Consider the following 15,325-nt stretch of genomic DNA (forward strand, 5'->3'; position numbering starts at 1 on the left):
GTGAAGTAGGACCAAGGCTCAAAAAGCAAGCTCATATCACATGCCTCCAGCACTAGGGTTTTGAGCCAAAGCAAGGTCAACAAATGATTTACCCGCGATGAGCACCCATAATTAGGGTATTATGGATCAAAAGATTCATCTAGGATAGAAGCCAAACACATTAGGGTTTAAGCATGAAAGATCAAGATGCAATCCCCCAAAATCAAGCAAGACCATATTATGTTATTCACGGGCTTTGAATCTATGATGTTTGTGAGAATGAATGCATGATGCACATGAATGCAGATGAATGTATACATATGAATCTTAAGCCGTAGGTTGAGTGGAAATATGTAAAGGGGAGGGAAAATTTTAGGGTACGGCAGTTGCCCCTATTTAATCTACTTAAACCTGAATGGTCGAATTGCGAGAGCTTTTCAGATATTCAAGGTATGAGTGTATTAAATACTGAAGTATCCAAAAAATTTCCCGTTGAGAACGGCTAAATGAGATATAGGACAGAAGTTTGATTTTTAGAGGTTCATCTGCTGTGATTTTGATTGAAATATTGGGGGGATATTAATGGAAAATGAGAGTTATGATATGTATCTTGTATTGTATCTTTTATCATTTTATGAAACATGAGGCCATGCATGCTAGTCAGGGAGCCCATAAAAGTTCTGGGAGTATACCTGAAAACAAAGGGTTTCAAAAATGAATCATCAGTTCGAAAACTGGAAAAATAGTCAACCACGGAAGTCTGAAAAAAGAAGAAAATGCCATCAACCCTAAAGGTTGGGAAAAAGCCTATCAGTCATGAAGATTGAAAAAATGTTCATCAACCATGAAGGTCGGAAAAAGTTCCAATAAACACGAAAGTGGGAAACAAAGGATCATCAACCCTAAAGGTTGGAAAGATAGGTTATCAACCATGAAGGTTGAAAAAAAGCTCATCAACCATGAAGGTTGGAAAAGATTCAACAACCATGAAGGTCGAAAAAAGATCATCAACCTTAAAGGTTGGAAAACATTCGACAACCACGAAGGTTGGAAACAAAGGACCATCAACCCTAAAGGTTGGAAAAAGATTCAACAATCACGAAGATTGGAAAAAGATTCAACAATCACGAAGATTGGAAAAAGAGGTTGTCAACCTTAACGGTTGGAAAAAGATACCAAGCAAACTGGGCTTTAAAAGATGCCAAGCAAGTTGAATTTTAAAGGAAGTGTCAAACCAGCTGGTTTTAAAAGGTGCCAGATAAGTTTGGGATTTGAAGATGCCAATAAAATACTGAGCTTTGATTCCTCTGATTTGCACACACGTCTTCATGCTATGCTAGATGAATGATGATATGCATGAGTGAAGCGAAGTGATTAATATATAATGATGATTTATACAATGGTTAAGCCAGATGATCATATAGAGGGAGGTGGTAATTTTGGGATAGGATATGATATTATCCAAACGTGATTCTCTGACACCTACTTTAAGCTAAACAACTGTTGTCATACGTCTGGATTATGTCTGCAACATGGAGAGCTTATACTTGTGTAGTCCGCCTCTGCCCTAATATACAGAATAGCTACACCAACTGATCCAATTACAAGTCATAGAGTAGTCTCATCGGATGAGTACCTTAAACTAGCTTTCCCCATCATCTTGAAACTGTATTCCCTTGATTAACCATCTTGGGAGTGATTGACTTCTCGGGCTCTCGGGGTGGCCTACCCCAATATGAGCCTTGAAGTAACTTTACCCCTATACGGACGATTTGTAGAATCTTGGCGTGGTTTCCCCAAATTAACGGACTCTTGAAGAGATCTCAGCTATGGGATATCAGAAATTTGTTCAACTTTCCCATTGTGTAAGCTTCCTTGATGTCAAATGACTGTTCGCATGTAAAATGCTCATTTTGAAAATGATAATTGTAATGTCATGCTCATGCAAGTTTTGAAAACTAAAGTGTATTCACTAAGATTATGACATCTAGTGAACGAATCACTGATCAGAATACCATATCAGTATCAATACAAATGACAAGCTTAGGAGTCAGCTTAACGCGATCTTACCATAGTATGCTTTCAAAAGACCCTGCTTCAATTAGGTCTTTTGAGGGTTGTAACGTGGCCTAATTCACGGTTTCAGAAGGAAAGGATATAAGGCTCAAAACCTATTCTAACCCACCCATTCTTCGTGATGTTCTCCATTTCTACATTCAGTTAGCTTAAAACAAGCGTCCATATTTCGGAAAAGGATTTGAAGCATTTTGTCCCAAACCTGCTGAATAGAACCAATACTCCATCTCTCTACTTCATGACATTTTTAATGATCCAAGAGCTATTTTTGTTGATATTAGCCTCCACCACATTTCCTCCCTTAATGTAGTATGTGTGAATCCGCTTCACCCACAAGTTGTCAGATTTCCTACACAGGTTCCATAGAAACTTCATAGTAGTAATCTGATTCTAGACATCCAAAGCTATGATATTAAGACCACCCTGTCTTTTAGGACTGCACACCTTCTTCCAAGCTATAAGACTTTTCTTGCTAATCTCATGCCCACCAGTCCAAATGAAAGACCTACATATAACAATTATTTTCTTCACAACAAACTTTGGAATTGGAAAGCATTGCATCCAATAGCTGAAAAAGGATATGTTTTTCACTAAATGAATTCGACCTGTATAACTCAAAAGAATATTTTTTCATGTTATTAATATTTATTTATACAATTAAAATAATATTTACAAATACTATGTTATTAGTTGATATTTATAAAACTAAATGATTGCATAAATATTTTTTTATAAACAATGTTAAAACAAAATTAATATTTACATACAGGAAAATATACGTTTGATTTAAATATTTTTATATATCGAAAAATTATATTTATGCTCCAAATATAAATAAAAATATGTTCTTCATTTAAAAAGAATAAATCTTCTCGGTTAAATAATTTTTATATTTCTGTTTTATCATTCTTATTACATTTTATAAATAAATGCGCGTAACACACCAATAACTGTGTGAACGCACGTATATCCCACTAGTCGAAATTGGACAAGATGCTTTTTTCAGCCTTTAAACTTTTTCAAAAATATTTAAATATTCCAAACTTCTCGACAACTGTAGAACACGTTGAATTTGGAACACCCCTTAAATTACAATAATTTATAATAAAAAAATCGTCTCAAACCTATGAAAGGTTTAAAGAAAAAAAGTTAAAGTTAAGTTTAAATAATAGTAATTTTTCAAAGAATCTTATTTAATCAAAACTAAATGTGAAATATGTGTACAAAACTCTTTTTAATATAACTTAATCATGAAAAAGTGTGAGATCTTATATTTTAAGTTATCTTACACACCTTTGAAGACGACTCTACTTATAAGAAAAGGCATAATTAGTCCATAGGTCCCTTAACTTTAAGCGAAGTTTTGTGTTGGTCCCCTAACTAAAAAACATTATGTAATGGTCCTTTAACTTCTCTTCCGTTAAACTATTTGGCCCATTCCGTCAGTTTGGGTGAAAAACGTTAAGTATGGATGAGGTGGCATGCCAGGTATGCAAACACTATAGTGAACACTCAGTTGATGTGTTATAAACGGTTTAGGGTTCGTGGTTTCCTATTCTTCATCTTCCTTATTTATTTTTTAGTATTCATACTTCTTCCATTAGTTTGTGTCTTTGTTTTCTTCTATCTTCCATAGTGTCTTCGTATTCTTCCATCTTCCATCATGCTTCAATGTCAAAGAATGCAAACAGTGCTTTGTAACACCTCAAAATTTGCCCTCCTCTCTTGGGACTGTAGCACCTCAAATTTGCACCTATCATTGTACATACATTCTCATATTAGGTCATAACATAACATGGTCCACTGCATAACATTGCATTGTCCTATTTGCCTCAAGTGCAAGTCAATCAAGAGAATTAGGTCAAACTGGTCAGGAGATCAGTCAGTCAAGCAAGCAAGTGCATTTCTCAAGGAGCCAAGGCCCTAGGGTTGGTCCAACATGTTCACATGACTTGGGGATCCATTTGAAGTGTTTAGGTCAAGAATTGGATGTTCAGAAGTCATCAGTCAATGCACAATCAGTCAGAAACCCTAAAAGTCAACTGTTGGTCAACTGTCCATTTAATCAGTGATTTGATGATTGGATTTGGTTTGAGAGAGCTTATTCATGTCCCAATAGGCCTCATATATCATGTCAAACACCATCATGGAAGAATTTGAAGCCAGATCAGAAATTTCCAAAAATGGAAACTGGACCTGTAACTGAAACCTGCCAAAAATGGAAAGTCTTGATCCTCAAACTTACATCATGATACAAGCTTCAAATGAATTTTTGCCCAACATGAAAGTTGAAGATCTTGTTCTCCCATTTCCAAAAAGTCCAAGAACACTCAATTCCCATGTATGGTTGGCAAGTTATGATCAAATCATTTTCAGAAATTCTTGAACTTCAAAAGGCCATATCTCTCAAACCATTTGGCCAATTTGGGTGGGGTTTTTTCCTACAAGTCACATTTGACCTCATCTTTCCAAATATGTCATCCTCATGTACCAAAACTTCACCAATCAAAATGGCATTTTTGGACTTGCATGAATTAATTTCAAGTGTGGTACAAAAGTGAGTTTCAAAATTAACCATTTCTAATCAATTCTACCAATCAAACATGTTCTGAAAATGCATTTGTGACATGAACCAAGTCATTTTCGTGCAGTACATATAGCCATTCCCAAGTTGCTTGAAAATTGGACAAAAGTACATCTTTCAACAACTACATCCCACCTTTTCATGGATTGTGATTTGTACTTTTAAACAGAGTATTTAAACATCATTTTTCTGCTAAATGAAACCCTAGCAGCCACACATTCAAGACAGAAAAATCTCATATTCTCTAAAATCCTCATTTTGCATTTTGGGCATTTTTCTTGAGAAAACCTCAAAGGGCTCGAGCCACACTTGTTTGTGCCATCATTCACAATCATGTTGGAAGCCATTGCAAGCAAGGAAATGCAGCTGTAAAGCCATCTTCCACTGCTGTTTTAAAGAAGCATCAGCCATGGCAGATCTGAATGGAGGCTATTCCAAGCACTCTTGAGCCAAAGTTCTTCAACTATTCTTCATTTAGAAGCTTAAGGCGCACCTGTTTTGAGTCAAAGCCACCAAACAACATCTGTATCTCGACTGCTCTTCCATTTTGGTAAAATTTCGACCTCCTTGTTTCTTAAAATAGATACATGCTTTAGAAAGGTCTATCCATGCTGAGCTTCATGATGCTTTTGTTTTCGAAAATGGTTGGTTATTTCTGAAGTTATGTTGTTTTGAAGTTTGGTGATGAAACTTGTTTGTGTTCGATTCTTGAGCTTTGTGATGTTTTAGTGAAAACCAATGATGGATTCATGTTGCTTGTTGTTTGCCGATCATTTTTGTATATGCAATTGCATTTTCTGAAAAAAAATTGGTTGAGTCGAATTTGGAAGGGATGAAGATCATGTTACTGTGTAGAAACCCTAATTTTCAAATGCATTTCCCAGAATTTCTGGTTTTTCACGTGCATGGCATGGTCTGGTAGTCAACAACCAATAGGAACATTTCATTTCCGTGGCCAAAACGACCGCGTCTCATTAAGTGGCCATGTTAATTACAAAACTGCCATTCCCGTGCCCCCATGTCCCATTAAATTCATGTTGTTTTATTTATTTATTTCATTTGATTGCCCCATCTTACAAAAATCATAACATCTTCATTTCAAATCCAAATTTCATGGGAATTTTTGCATTGTGTTCATCTGAATCTCTACTTTTTTATCATGATTTTTATTGATTTTTTGGATGGTCTAATTTTAAATGGTGCTAGGGTTTGTGACATGTGTTCCTTTTTTGTACACTTTGCCAAAACATTTGTGTAATGGTGATACTTTATCCAATGACCCCCAAATTTTTTGTGCTTAAACTAGACACACTCATGGTGATTTTGGTGTAGAGTTTGTGAATTTATCTTATCTGGATTGTGAGTTATGATTTTTTGAATTAGGGTGTGACAATTTGTGTCACACCAATGATGTCCAACTTCATGATTTTTGTATCCATGCTTCTTGACCTCCAAATGAATTGATTTTTTGCATGATTGAGCTCTTATATGTCTAGTTGGTATGTGATTTTTTGTGGATTTATTTGGGGCATTTCCTAATTGTTTGAGATTTTCTCCCCTGCTTGGTCATATGTTGACTTTTTGTGACACTTGTTCCCATTTCATTTGTGAAATTCTCATACTTTATTAGATGGACATGAAATTTTACATGAGATAACTAGACATCCTCATCTTTGCCATGGGTTTAGTCCCATTCATTTATCATACACCATTCCTGATTTATGAATTTTTAAAGTTGATGTATGTTTGGTTGACTTCTTTGAGCATGTTCAAAATTGCTTTGACTTTCTGATTTTCATTGACTGCCTTCCACTTGTCCAAATGAGATGAAATTTGACATGATTACCATGCTGTGGGTTGTGATTGGTCATGATTTATTTGGTGATTTTTGGAAATGTTTAAGATTGCTTTTGAGTTAAGTCTTGCTGTTGACTTCTATGAGCTCCTGTTTGCAACACTTTGACCTAAATTGTTCATGAAATGATGATGATGATTGATATGAATGTGAACCCAATTGGTTTTGTTTCTTGATTGTTTGAACATGATTGGACATTGCTTGCTGTTTTGACTTTCTCATTCATTTTTGACCCTAGGCTTGTCCTAGTGGTCCTGTGGCTTATGTTTGAGTTCATGTTTTCAGGTTAAGCTACAAATGCTTCAAAGAGATCATTACAATTTGATTGAGTTCATTAGATTATCATGAGCTAACCTCTTTGTTTTGTAGGTTGCTTGGCTCATATGCCTTGAGCTTTGTGCTTTGCACATTTGCCTGTTTGTGTTGACTATTGATTCCTACTTCCTGTTGCTTTAACTTTAGAATTGTGTGCTGATCTGTTTGACTATTTCAGGTACCATTAGTTGCTTAGTTCTTTGAACTTGCTTTGCTTTGCTTTAATAGCAACTTGCTTTGAGGTATAATCCCTTAATCTTCATGTAGTCTGGAAGACCTGGTCTGTTACTTGGCCAGGCACCTGTCTGAAGTCCTCCTTAAGAGGCAATGTTTGTGACTGTTTACATTTGTCCTTGTATAGAGTCAAAGTCCTCCTAAGTGAAGAGGCAATTGGCAGAACCCAAGGGATAAGCAACCTATCCCCTGCTATTCTGTGTGTCATCTGCTTTGCTCACACCACTGTGTTGATGCATTGCAGATACAAACCCAAGATCTTGTACAATTGTACAGTTGAGTCAGTTTCAAATGTGTAGAAGGGTTCCCCCTTTCTGAACCCACACATTCATGTCTTAAGCTCTCCCAGGCCAGGGATAAGAGCTGTGAAGTCTTATCTTCACTCACCTTTCATCTGCTTCACCTTAGCCCCTCAATGGCAAGGTTAAGAGCACATTCACCCAATTCCAGAGGTTTGTTTGTTGAGGTTGATATGACCCCTCGACTAAAACCTAGCCTTGTTTGAGCCCCTTGCTTGTGTATAGTGTGTGCTACCTGTGCTTGTATGTTTGTTTGACTTGCTTCCTGTGCAAGTTAGGGTTAGTTTAGACTTGCTTCCTGTGCAAGTTAGGTTTTGCTTGGCTTGCTTCCTGTGCAAGTTAAGTGTGTGTGTGGCTTGCTTCCTGTGCAAGTCATGATTAGGATAGGCTAGCTCCCTGTGCCAGTTAGCTAGAAACCTTAACTTAGGGTTGATTTTGCATGATAACATCTAGGCTCGAGTCGTAGTCTCCCTAGTGTTGTGTCTCCCTCTGTTATCTGGTTAGGCTAGTCCTGTATCCCTCCGTAGGGGAACTACGTCGCCCTGATCCTCATACCAGATGAGGTACGTAGGCAGGAGATGAGCAGATCTCTCCGGGCGCCTGTGTCTTTGTTTTGACTTGTTGCGTGCTTGGAAGCTGATGTAAGTCCATCGAGTGGCAGTTAGGTTCCAGTGTGCGTATGTTTGGTTCGGATGCTGATGTAAGTCCAGTGATTGGCATTCAGGCTCCACGTTTGCCTCTTTGTGTGTGTTTTGGTTCGGATGCTGATGTAAGTCCAGTGATTGGCATTCAGGCTCCACGTTCGCCTTTGCCTGTGTTTGTTTGTGTGCGTGTCAGCCGAGCTACGAATGCTCTGATTCTTCTTTCGTCCAAGAAGATACGTATGCATAGGATGCGATATCCTAGCGAGCATGTGTCGTTTCCCAAGTCCGAACTACTTCGACTCTGATGTCTATGCTTGATAGACTAAGTAGGCCCAGGATGCGACATCCTGCCGAGTCAGTTTCAGTCAATTCCTTGTGTCTCTTTCAGCCAGTGTGTGTGTGTTTGAGCAGTGTTATAGCAACCATTTTCCTTTCTATTGTGCGTGGATCCCGTCGAGTACGACGGATGCGTAGGGGTGCTAATACCTTCCCTTCGCATAACCGACTCCCGATCCTATTCTCTTTGGTCGCGAGACCATGTTCTTTCCCAGGTTTACTCTGAGCGTTTCCTTTCCCTCTTTTGGGATAAATAACGCACGGTGGCGGCTCTGTTGTTCTTGTTTTCCCGCCGGTTTTTCGCGTGATGCGACAGGGACTAGCCTAGCATATTGCATTTTATCTTTTAGGACATTAGGCACTACATCTTTGCATATCATGTGGAAACAATAAGCAAGTCATCCTCCTAGGTCTTTCTCAGAAGATAGAGAGGTTGAGAGATGCAAGCTTGAGGGTCTCATGAATTGATCACTAATCATCTGAGGTTTGTGCTTCAATTAGGGTTTTTGGTTCCTCAAGGAGGTTGGGTATTATCTTGATTGCAATGGTACATCACCATCATCATGGTCTTATCATCACCAAGAGGTTCATTGTGCCTGATCATGTGCCTTGGGATTAGGGTTTTGACCTCTGGTCAACCCTAATCAGTTGCATTATACCAATTAGGGTTTTTCAAGGAGATGAGGTTTTTATGTGGTTTTGTTGAGCTTGTATAAGCTAGGGTTTCATGTTGGAGCCATTTCATCAAGAGGTTGAGGCTCAAATTCATCTGTGCATGGCCAGGTCATATATCAACTGCAAAAGTCAACTGTCAAGTCAACTGTTGGATTTGGAGGTGGGAAGTGATTGGAAATACTTCATTCATGTTTAAACAAGTCTCATTTGACATTTCAAACATCAACATTGAAGAAAATAAAGTCAGGTCAAAACTTTCCAAAAATAGTAAGTGACCTATAATTTGAATTTGCCAAAAATGGAAAGGTTTTCAACTTAAGATTACATCATCAAGAAAGCTTCAAATGAAATTTTGTTGAACATGAAAGTTGTAGATCTTTCTCTCCCATTTCCAAAAAGTCCAAGATCATCAATTTCTCATGTGTGGTTAAGGAGATATGGATCAAACTTGGCCAAGTGAACATTGAACTTCAAATGGGCATAACTTCTCAACCAAAACTCAAAATCAAGTGGCTCTTTTTGCATTGTTCTTGTTTTGACATATAATTTCCAAATCTTGCATTACATGGCATGAATTACATTCACATAAATATTTGGAAATTCACTTGATTTTTGGAGGGAAAAATGGAATTTGAAATTTGTGCATTATTTGAACATGCTACCATCACCATTGGCTCCAAAACATCATTTTGAGGGAAATTAAGTGGAAATTCGTACTGTTCACCATGCATTTTCATGCATAGGGTGAAAAACTCATTTTTGCCAAAACACCTCATATTTGTTAATTTCATTAGCATTTGGTTTAAAGATTAATTAATCATGATTAACATTGCATATATAAGCCTAATCTCTAACTGTTTGTCACAATTCCCAAGTTTAGATCTAGAATCACAAAAAGTCTCTCAAAATTCTCTCTCAAAATTTCTCCAAATTTCTTCACATAACTTCACATTCTCTTGATCAATTCATTATTTGGAAGCATCATGGAGCAAAATTGAAGGAAGATCCAAGAGAATTCGTGCACATTGAAGCATCTTGAAGCTATGGAAGCAACAATGGTGAAATCCAATTCTGGTGGAATCAAGCACAATTGAACCTCAAGCATTCATCCATTCACTTGTACAAGCTTCCTAGAAGACACTTGAAGCATTGCCAGGTCTGAAAAACGCGATTTCACAAAGCTGCTCATCAAGAGGTCACAGATTCGATCTCTTTATTTCTTGAAATTGTTATGCTATTGTTGTAGATCTCTTTGCTGTGATGATTCTGAGCTTTGAACCACTAAAATCCATGCATTATTGAACAAGTTATGATGATTTGAAGTTTTGTGTATGAAACTTGAATTGCTCGATTCCAATTGTTTATGATGTTATATGCTTAGCCAATAGTTGATTCTTGATCTATGATGAAAGATCTTCATGTACATGTGCTCAATTTTGAGATCTGGAACATTTGTTCTTGATGATGATGAAGCATCTACTGTTCACATGAAGCACGCGTGAAGAAGATGAACACAGACCTTTTGAGAACGGTTTTTCTTGATGCATTCTGGCCACGTTAAAGCGTTGCCTTAGGTTGCGCTAGGGCTCGCATGTGATTGGCTGCATGGGAAGCCCATGCAGCGCGCCAATTCCAATTTGAATTGCTCCTGTGTTCGAACCTGGTTGAGCTCATTTTCCAATTGCTCCATTCATTTTCCTCCTTCACATCCCATGCATTGTTCTTCATCATTTTTTATTTTTTCTTCACCTTTAAAAATGCATAACAAATTAAATAATGATCCAAAAATTGTGAGATTTTTTGCATGATGATCGTGATCCTCTCTAGTTTTTTATGAATATTATTTTGCAAATTGTGCATGGCTGGTTTATTTTTTGTGCTAGGGTTTGTGTATACATATCATATCTTGACTTTGCCTTGCCATATCTTTTGTGAAATGCTCAATTTTAATCCAATGCTCATGAAATTTTACATGGTGAAACTAGACATCTTGCTGGACATTTTGATGTTGAGTTTGCATTTTTATCAATTGCCATTGCTGATTTATGATTTTTCTAAGTTAGGTGTGACAATTTGTGTCACACCTTGTGATGTCCAACTTGATTAATTTGTTTGCCATGCCAAATGAATTCCAAATGTTCTGATTTTTTGTATGGTGCTTGACAAGAATGTCGTGAATGCTCGTGATTTTGGGTGGAATATTTGGATTGATTTATGATTTAATTGAGATTTTTCATTCTGGATGGCCATATTTGGGCTTTTAAAATGCCTTGAACTTCATTTGATTGTGAAATGCTTGTGGATTATCCAATGAATGTGAAATTTTGCACACTATTTCTAGACATGTTGAATGTCGTTTTGGCTTTGGTTTGAGGTTTTTACCATGATTCATTTCTGTTTTATGCCTATGCTAAGTTGGTGTGCCATGTTGTGTCACATATGTGCTTGATTGTGCTTGCCTTGGCTTATGCAGTTTGATTACCATGCCTAATGTTGTCCAAATGCTCTAATTTTTGTGTGATGATCATGTTGTATGTTCTGTTTACTCATGAATTTTGTTGAGATTATTTGAATCATTTTTGATTTATTGTGCATTTGTTGCTTCTGATGTCACAATGTGTTCACAACTTGCATACCTTGCCATATTTGGTTCATGAAATACTTTTGGTGAATGATATTGATATGGGACTTTTTGGATTGTGTTCTTGATTGAATGAAGTTGATTCATGTTAAATTTCATGTTCTGTTTTGGATTTTTTCTCCATCTTTGACCCTAGGCCTTGACCTAGTGGTTGGTTGCTTATGTTTGAGCTTTGATTTCAGGTTGAGCATTCAAGTTCCATTGGTGTTGATGCACTATCACTTGAGCCTTTGATGTTTGCTTTTGACTACTAACTTTGTGTGTTTTGTAGGGTTGTTAACTCATTTGAGTTTGAATTGTTGGCTTATGCCTTTGCTCATTGGGTTTGACTGTTTGATATTCATGATTGTCTGTTTGTCTGTATAGTTGAACTGATTTGTTTGATGTTTCAACAGGTACATAAGTTGCTTGAGTTCTTTGAACTTGCTTTTGCTTGGTTGCTTAACCACTGAGGTATAACTCTCTGACTTCATGTAGTCTGGAAGACCTGTCCTGTTACTTGGGCAGGCACCTGTCTGAAGCCTTCCTTAAGAGGCAATGCTTGTGAATGTTTATTTTGTGCCAAGCAGGAAAAGTCCTTTGATAAGGCAATTGGCAAATAAAAGAGATGTGCAATCCATCTCCTGCTACTCAGTGTGTCATCCACTTTGCTCACACCTTGTGTTGATGCATTGTGGATATTAACCCAAGATCTTTGTTGTGTCAGTCATATGTGGAGAAGAGTTCCAACTTTCTGAACTCCCACTTTCATTTGTCTGAAGCTCTCCCAGGCCAGGGATAAGAGCTGTGAGGTCTTACCCTCACTTCCCATTTCATCTGCTTCACCCTAACTCTCAATGTTAGGGTTAAGAGCTAACTACACCCGATTCCAGTTGGCTTGTGTTTCACAGCCTAACCTTGTGTGAGCCCACTTTGTTTGTATATAGTGTGTGCTAATTGTGTGTATGTTTGCTTTGCCTGAGCTATTTAGGATAGCTTGCTGCCTGTGCAAGTTAGATAGAAACCTCAACCTAGGACCATGGTGGATTACATGATAACTATTAAGCTCGAGTCAGTCTCCCTTCTAGTTTGTCATTTCCCAGTCTCTGGTTTAGAAGAAGTTTCTCCCCTGTTAAGGGGAACTACGTCGCCCTGATCCTCATACCAGATGAGGTACGTAGGCAGGAGATCGTACGAGATCTCTCCGGGCGCCCTTTTCCTTTTTTGGTGTGTGTTTGCTTGACAGTTAGCAGGCTCGAGTACCAGACCCCCTGTTAGCTTGTTTGTTCAACCTTTTTTGTTGTTTTTGACGACTCAGCGTCCGGTTAACCTCTTGTTTCTTGGAGTCTGACGTAAGTCCAACAATTGGCAGTTGGTTTCCTGTGTGTGTTTGTTGGTTCAGAGTCTGATGTAAGTCCAGCGATTGACGTTCGGTTTCCATGTTTGCCTGTCTGTGTGGAGTCTGACGTAAGTCCAGCGATTGGCAGTCGGTTTCCAGTGTGGGTTTTGTTTGGCGTGCGTGAGCCGAACTACGGTAGCTCTGATTCTCATTCCAGATGAGATACGTAGGCATAGGATGCGATATCCTAGCGAGCCCGTTCCCCTCTTCTTCCACCTGTGTTGTTTCCTGTGTGTGTGTGCATTCTTTTGAGCAGTGTTTAGCAACCTTTCTTCTATTCTTTTGAGCGTGGATCCCGTCGAGTACGACGGATGCGTAGGGGTGCTAATACCTTCCCTTCGCATAACCGACTCCCGATCCCATCTCTCTTTGGTCACGAGACCATGTCTTTTCTAGGTTTACTTCGAGCGTTTCCTTTCCCTCTTTGGGATAAATAACGCACGGTGGCGGCTCTGTTTGTTTTGTTTTTGCCCGCCGGTTGTTTTTCGCGGATGCGACAGCTGGCGACTCTGCTGGGGATGAAGTTGACCTTTTGCTGGTCCATCTTCCCTAAGCGAGTCTCTCCTAGCGCTCTCTAGGATAGTTTAGGTTGCTTGTGTTGCTCTATTTATTGCATGTATGATTATTATGTTGTGTATATATTTGTATAAATGTTTGCATGCATCATACTATCATTGTGTTGTCTTCTGTACAGGTGGTTCCTCTGTTTTGGGGTGGGTGTTCTGAGTGGGGCTAAAACCCAGGCCCGAGTATACACCTAGGATTATTGTGGTCTCACGTTTCCTCACTTGCTTTATCAGCATGTTGTTGCGACGTGACATATCACAAGCCGAATGAGGTTCTTCTGAGTGAGCTCTTCTGGGTGGAGTATTCCACTTTGGTTGAGTTATCTCTTTAGGGATGTTGACTTTGGTGACCGTGCTTTCCCGGATCTTTGGTTTAGACGATCTTAAGAGAGCTGCAACGGCACACCCGAAAGGGCAAACCCGTTGAGTATCTTTGCCCGATTGTCGAGACCATTATCCGCCTTAGGATGACCTGATTAGAATTCACCTGTGAGGGGAGGGTTTGATTCTTACAGATGCATGTTCTGATGGTGATTAATGGTTCCGGTATTTGATCAGAGTTCTATTTATAAGTCGGATTTATGGATTTATTTCCGAGACGCCGGAGTTCCGTCCGTGGTATTTATCTGTGGGGATCCGTTTATTTCAGGATTCCCTGGGCTGGTTCAGAGGGTCTTGTGGCTATCTGTTCAGAGGATCTCTGGTGATGATGGTGATGTATCTTCCATTCCGTTTATTTCGGAACCCTGAGTGGGATTTGTGGTTACATATTCCTTCAGATGGTTGTGATCGGTTCAGAGGCCGTAACTCAGTGCAATGAATGATCAGATGACTTGGAGGATGGCATGATGCATTGCATTCATACATCAGCATCATTCACATTTTGCATTTATCTGCATCTAACACATGTTTATCTATATGCAGGGGACATTCTTGATCGAGATCCTGGTTGAGAGACTTCTTTGTTCCAGATATGAGGACCGGTTTAAAGGACGATGTTGTCTACAGTTTTTTCGATCCAGAGATTGGTGTGTTGAGAGATATGATAGCATTGATTACGCCTGACCATGTGGGGATGTTGCGTGAGGCATACGGTGGTATTCTGAAGTTGGTTTTCAGGCTCACAGACGGTGATAGGAGCGCCATTCATACTCTTCTCCAGTTTTATGACCCGGGTTTGAGATGTTTCGTCTTCCCGGATTACTTGTTGGGACCTTTGATGGAGGACTATGTTAGCATCCTGGGAATTCCGATAAGGGACCAGATTCCGTTCTATGTCACTAAGGGGGAACCTGATGTTGTTGAGATTTTTCGTGCTCTTTATTTGAGCCCGGAGGTGACCAAGGGGGGTTTGAAGGAGAAGGGAAAGTTGCCTGGTTTTCATCTGAGTTTCTTGGAGGCTAAAGCCAAGGAGCATGCTGTTGTGGGAAATTGGAGGGCCGTTTGTGCTTTGATTGCTGTGAGCATCTATGGGATCATCCTGTTTCCTAATCAGAAGAACTTTGTGGACATTAATGCCATTCGGGTGTTTATGCAGAGGAATCCCATTCCTACCCTAGTTGGAGATGTCTATTACTCGGTCCATAATCGGAACGAGAAGCGGCATGGGGGGTTGATTAGATGTTGTGCTCAACTGTTGCACAAATGGTTTATGGGGTATTTGCCTTCCAGAGGTGCCTTTGCTTTTGTTCTTCATGACCATGCGGTTAATTGGGCGACCAAATTGATGGGTTTGCGAGCCAA

Source organism: Lathyrus oleraceus, chromosome 6, assembly GCF_024323335.1.
Source record: "Lathyrus oleraceus cultivar Zhongwan6 chromosome 6, CAAS_Psat_ZW6_1.0, whole genome shotgun sequence".
NCBI lineage: Eukaryota > Viridiplantae > Streptophyta > Magnoliopsida > Fabales > Fabaceae > Lathyrus > Lathyrus oleraceus.